The sequence below is a fragment of the Eutrigla gurnardus genome, assembly GCF_963514095.1.
Source record: "Eutrigla gurnardus genome assembly, chromosome: 21".
In the NCBI taxonomy this organism is placed as follows: Eukaryota; Metazoa; Chordata; class Actinopteri; order Perciformes; family Triglidae; genus Eutrigla; species Eutrigla gurnardus.
In genome coordinates, this window is record NC_139932.1 from 15,968,773 (window position 1) to 15,974,772 (window position 6,000).

The following is a 6,000-nucleotide window of genomic DNA, read 5'->3' on the forward strand; positions in this document are numbered from 1 at the left end:
CCCCATGGAGCCCACCACATCCCTCTCCTCTACGCCCCGAATGGTCACCAGCCGCCGCAACCTGAAATCCCTCACTCCCTCCGCTCTCTCCTCAACTGTTATCTCCTCGCTACCATCCTCAGAACAGTTCTCCTTAATGCCTACTGAGGAAGCCTCCTCCATCCTGATGTCCTCACTCTCCTCTTCTTTGGACACTCTCTGTCCCCCAATCTCCCGACCTGCGCGATCATCTCCCTCCCCTCCCTGGCTGTCTGAACCTCTGCGAACCAACAGATCATTGTTGCGAGCGTCAGAGAGAAAATGGAAGAAATCGGGCCAGCACGAGGACCTTACTCACTACCACCACCTCCTCTCTGACTTCACCTCAACTGTTTCGGCAGCTAAATCTGCCTTCTACCTGGCAAAGATCAACTCTTCTGCCTCCAACCCCAGGAAACTCTTCTCCGTGTTCTCCTCCCTCCTCACACCTCCCTTACTGCCGATGACTTTGCAACTTACTTTACCAAGAAAGTAAATGACATCAGCTCCTCATTCACGCCTATTCCCTCCCAGAAGACATCTCCCCCAACTCTCAACTCGGATGGTCTTACCAGCTTTAGCCCCCTCACCTCTGAAGACGTTCACGCACTTGTTACATCTAACCGTGCCACCACCTGCTCCCTCGACCCGATTCCCTCCTCTCTTCTCCAAGACATCTCACACGACATCTTGCCATTCCTCACCACCCTGATCAACTCCTCCCTCACCTCAGGCGTCATTCCAGCGGATTTTAAGACAGCTACCGTGAAGCCTCTCCTTAAGAAACCCACCCTAGACGCTACTGACATCCAAAGCTACAGACCTGTATCTCTTCTTTCATTCCTCTCTAAAACCTTGGAACGTGCCGCCTACAACCAACTGTCATCCTATCTCTCGCTGAACAACCTCCTAGACCCTAATCAATCAGGATTCAGGACTGCTCATTCCACTGAGACAGCCCTCCTCACAGTGAACGAGTCCCTGCGAGACGCCAGAGCCTCATCTCACTCCTCCGTTCTCGTTCTCCTCGACCTATCTGCTGCATTCGACACAGTCAACCACCAAATCCTCCTCTCCACTCTGGCTGAACTTGGCATAACTGACTCTGCTCTCGCCTGGTTTACATCATACCTGACAAATCGCACCTTTCAGGTCACATGGAATGGCTCTATGTCCAAACCCTGTCCTCTGGACACGGGTGTCCCTCAAGGCTCAGTATTAGGACCACTTCTGTTCTCACTATACACCAGATCACTAGGTTCTGTTATCACATCGCATGGATTCTCCTACCATTGCTACGCAGATGACACCCAGCTGTTCCTCTCTTTTCCCCCGTCCTCTGACACTCACATTGCAACTCGCATCTCGGACTGTCTGGCTGACATCTCTGTCTGGACAACTGCACATCACCTCAAGCTTAACCTGAATAAAACCAAACTCCTCTTCATCCCAGGGAAAGACTGCCCTCGCATGGACCTGTCGGTCACTGTCGAGGGCATCACAGTATTGCCGTCGTCAACTGCGAGGAACCTGGGTGTAATCCTCGATGACCAACTATCCTGCAAGGGTTAGGGTTAGGGTTAGGGTTAGGGTTAACATCACTGCTGTGGCCCGATCCTGCAGATTTGCCCTCTACAATATCCGCAGGATTCGGACCTTCCTCACAAAGGATGCAACGCAACTCTTGGTCCAAGCACTGGTCATCTCCCGCCTTGACTACTACAACTCTCTCCTGGCCGGACTCCCGGCCTCTGCGATTAAACCATTGCAGCGTATCCAGAATGCTGCAGCACGCCTTATCTTCAATCTACCCAAATTCTCCCATGTGACCCCCCTCCTCCGTGACCTCCACTGGCTCCCTGTTGCAGCACGCATCCAATTCAAGACGATGGCACTGGCCTTCAGGGCCATCAATGGAACAGCACCCATCTACCTTCAAACACTGGTCAAACCTCATGCCCCGAAGCGAGCACTTCGCTCCTCTACTTCAGCTGGCCGGCTGGTACCACCATCGCTGAAATCAAACAAATGTCGCTCAGCAAAGTCCAGACTCTTCTCTGTTCTGGCGCCTCAGTGGTGGAACGAACTCCCGACTAATGTCAGGACAGCTGAGTCATTTGCCATTTTCCGAAAAAGGCTCAAGACTCACCTGTTCAGACTTCACCTCGACTCTACATAGCATGACCCACTAACACCCCCCCCCCCCCAAAAAAAAACCCTTACCTATAGCACTCTGATCGTAGCACTGTTGCTCTTGAAGTACTAGTTTACTCAGATGAGGACCTAACACTTGTTCTATTTTTAGCTCTTACTTTATCAGCAATGATAAGTTGTGGTTTCTTTGTTTCATTCTTTTGACAAATGTACTTATTGTAAGTCGCTTTGGACAAAAGCGTCTGCTAAATGACCTAAATGTAAATGTAAATGTAACACTAATAATATAAAGATGATACAATTTGATTATTTTATCAATTCAAAATAAATCTTATTATATATGAATATATTATACATTAATTCAAAATACATATATATTTTATTATGTTATATATATATATATATTTTACACTTTCATTAAAAATACAAAAAATATTATAGGCCCTACATTAATATATATTTACACATGTCGAGATGAAAAGTAATGACATAAATGATACAGCTTAGCATGACTCGTTCTTTTAAAGGGTTACAGCACCCTCCAGTGGGTCTTTAAATGAATAACGAACAATCCCGAAAGAGCCTGAAGATGACTTCCATCCATCCATCCATTGTCTACCACTTATCCTGTATTCAGGGTCGCGGGGGGGCTGGAGCCGATCCCTGCTGTCATTGGGCGAAGGCAGGGTACACCCTGGACAGGTCGCCAGTCTATCACAGGGCCGACATGTAGAGACAAACAACCATTCACGCTCACATTCACACCTACGGGCAATTTAGAGTAATCAATTAACCTATCCCCATGCATGTCTTTGGACTGTGGGAGGAAGCCGGAGAACCCGGAGAGAACCCACGCTTACACGGGGAGAACATGCAAACTCCACACAGAAGGAACCCGGGCCGACCCGGGAATCGAACCCGGGATCCTCTCGCTGTGAGGCGACAGTGCTACCCACTTCACCACCGTGCAGCCCCCCTGAAGATGACTTGTCATTTAAATTGCACAGTTTTTTTTAATATTGCGAGTATTACGGTAAGTTGCCTGACTGCGCGCTGATTGGACCGTTCCTGTCACGTGGCCGGGTAACAAGCGGAAGAAGCGTGGACTCCGCCGAGGAACCAGAGTCTGTCTGTGGTCCCCCAGAGGTCTAGATAGTAGCTCACATGAGTCCAGAGACCAGACCAGACTATGTGGAGGAACCAGAGACTGTCTGTGGTCCCCCAGAGGTCTAGATAGTAGCTCACATTAGTCCAGAGACCAAACCAGACTATGTGGAGGAACCAGAGTCTGTCTGTTGTCCCCCAGAGGTCTAGGTAGTAGCTCACATTAGTCCAGAGACCAGACGGGACTATGTGGAGGAACCAGAGACTGTCTGTGGTCCCCCAGAGGTCTAGATAGTAGCTCACACACACACACACACACACACACACACCTGGTAAATATTTAACTTCATATTTACAACCAGATTTCACTTTATAAAGCCTTTAAGACTTATTTTTGGTAAAACAGCGCCCCCCACTGGCCCATAAGTACCACTTCAGGTGGAGAGCGGTACTGCAGCAGGTCGACAGAAACCCATGAAATGATAATAAATCCAGGGCTGCGTTTCAAAAACAGTTCGAGTCGCCCTCGCTCACTTGCCCTCAGCCCTTGCTATAACGTCACATGGAGGCCACTTGGAGGGTGGAGGGAAAGTGGGCGGAGGAGGAGTAAAAGAGGTAAATGGAACACACCTGCCCTCGTTCACTAACAGCCCAGACAATCATGGATCAACCACACGTTGTTGGAGTAGCGCTATACTGCCTATTCCAAATTACACAAAATATGCAGAGACTCATTTCATTGAGATGAAGACGTATTCTACGCTTGATGGCAATACGTCGGCTTATATACTTACACTTGTAAACGGTGGGCTCTGCCATAACTCTGCAACAGACAGTCTAATTGCACAATTTAAGAAAATGAATTAAATTAAATTAATTTTCTTCTTCTTTGGTGGTGAATAGACTGCAGACAATGGTGTTTGAGGTTCATTATCGCCACCGCATGGACATATTTTTCGTGCACCACTGCAATGCATTGTGGGTGATATACAGCTCTGGAGTGACCATCGTTGTTGACTCGATCACTCAGCCCTCAAGGTTCGATCTCACAGAGTTCACTTCAGCTGTTCAGAGAAATGGAACAGCCCTTATGATGGCGGCGGGGATTCCCCGAGGGCAAGTGCTTAGGGCAAGTGAGCGAGGGCAACTCAACCGGTTTTTGAAACGCAGCCCAGATGAAGTTCTGTGAGAAGTTGATGATGGAAAGCTGCTGAAAGCAGGAAGACCCCACAGTAAGTGTAGAACGCTCTGGTTGAGTTTGGTTGCTGAGAAACCCGGTAAAACCAGACAACACTTAGTCTCTGGTGGATCATGTGTTGATGGATTACAGGAGATGCTTGGACAGATTCAGAAAGATGCTGAGTCATTTTGTCAGAACATCTGGTCTCTGATCAGAGCTGCCCCGTTGTTTTCCTGGTTTTCTGAATGGAGTTCTGCTGATCCAGGACCAGCTCAGAGCGGTTCCTGTCCTGCTGACCCAGGACCAGCTCAGAGCGGTTCCTGTCGTGCTGATCCAGGACCAGCTCAGGGCGGTTCCTGTCCTGCTGACCCAAGACCAGCTCAGTGGTTCCTGTCCTGTTGATCCAGGACCAGCTCAGCGGTTCCTGTCATGCTGATCCAGGACCAGCTCAGAGCGGTTCCTGTCCTGATCTCATCCCCGTGTGTTCCCTGCAGCACCCCGTCATGTACAAGCGTGCCGTGCTGAGGAAGGACCACCAGAAGAAGTACGGCACCACGGTGGACCTGTGGAGGATCGGGGTCACCTTCTACCACGCCACCACCGGCAGCCTCCCCTTCAGGCCCTTCGAAGGGCCGCGCAGGAACAAGGAAGTCATGTGAGCGTCATGTGACCCGTTGGCTCGTCTATGAGGAGGACTTTTATTAATAATAATAGTAATACATAAATATTTCCATACTTTTACTGCAGTTAATTAATTCTCCTGCACACTGACAGTCTTCTCCTGTCCATCATTTATATATTATATAATATAGAATTTATATTTATTATCCTTATACTCTGTTGGCTAATTAAACATGAATATTTGTCTTAATAAGGTAACAAAAAAAGTGAAATCATGTAAAAATGTCTTTGTGTATTTAAAGGCAACATAACACTAATAATATAAAGATGATACAATTTGATTATTTTATAAATTAAAAAAAATCTCTTTCATTATATATATATTATACATTAATTCAAAATAAATATATAGTTTATTATTTTATGTATATATATATATATATATATATATATATATATACACTCAACAAAAATATAAACGCAACACTTTTGTTTTTGCTCCCATTTTTCATGAGATTGACTTAAAGATCTAAAATTCATTCCAGATACACAATATTACCATTTCTCTCAAACATTGTTCACAAATCTGTCTAAATGTGTGATAGTGAGCACTTCTGCTTTGCTGAGATAATCCATCCCACCTCACAGGTGTGCCACATCAAGATGCTGATCTGACATCATGATTAGTGCACAGGTGTGCCTTAGACTGTCCACAATAAAAGGCCACCCTGAAATGTGCATTTTTTTGCTTTATTGGGGGTCTGGGGACTCAGAACCAGTCAGTATCTGGTGTGACCACCATTTGCCTCATGCAGTGCAACACATCTTCTTCGCATAGAGTTTACCAGATTGTCAATTGTGGCCTGTGGAATGTTGGTCCACTCCTCTTCAATGGCTGTGCGAAGTTGCTGGATATTAGTGGG

The 6,000-nt window shown here is 46.9% G+C and overlaps 1 protein-coding gene across 1 annotated transcript in view; it reads left to right on the plus strand.

The window, feature by feature from the left end:
• The window catches only part of LOC311032182 (AT-rich interactive domain-containing protein 2-like), a gene marked incomplete at its 5' end in the record, with an annotated part of 30,488 nt that extends 25,344 nt beyond the window's left edge, over window positions 1–5,144 (plus strand). The window contains one exon of the mRNA XM_084038820.1: window positions 4,951–5,144. The remainder of the gene's footprint in view (window positions 1–4,950) is intronic.
• Between the last annotated feature and the right edge of the window lie 856 nt (window positions 5,145–6,000).